The sequence below is a fragment of the Propithecus coquereli genome, unplaced genomic scaffold (assembly GCF_000956105.1).
Source record: "Propithecus coquereli isolate 6110/MARCELLA unplaced genomic scaffold, Pcoq_1.0 Scaffold7, whole genome shotgun sequence".
Taxonomy (NCBI): Eukaryota; Metazoa; Chordata; class Mammalia; order Primates; family Indriidae; genus Propithecus; species Propithecus coquereli.
In genome coordinates, this window is record NW_012153062.1 from 599,111 (window position 1) to 599,624 (window position 514).

Genomic DNA, 514 nt, shown 5'->3' on the forward strand with positions numbered 1-514 from the left:
TATCTCTTTAAGATATCTCCATATTGCTTTCCACAGAGGTTGCACTAGTTTGCAGTCCCACCAGCAGTGTATGAGTGTTCCTACCTCTCCACATCCACGCCAACATTTATTGTTTTGGAGTCAGAAGACCTGAGTTCAAATTTTATAGTTAAATAAACTGAGACTCAGAGAGGCTAACTATATTTGTACAAAAGGACAACAAATATAATTCGTGGAGCTGATATTTTTGAACCCACTAGTTTTCTTCAAGCTTTTTGATATTAAGGGTTACACATATCACCTCTCTTAACAAACATAAAATTACATCTTGTGATATGTACTACTAAAGAAAGAATTAAGATGCAGTTGTAATTACTATGAGAAACTTCTTAAGTATAATGGCCAAAGAAGGCCTTGAGAGGAGTTGACAGTCAAGGCACTTACAGCATTGAGACTACTAGAGAACATTCCAGAACTAAAAAATACATTCCAACCCATCTTCACCATGTAAATTCACATTGGGGCCAATGTAGAA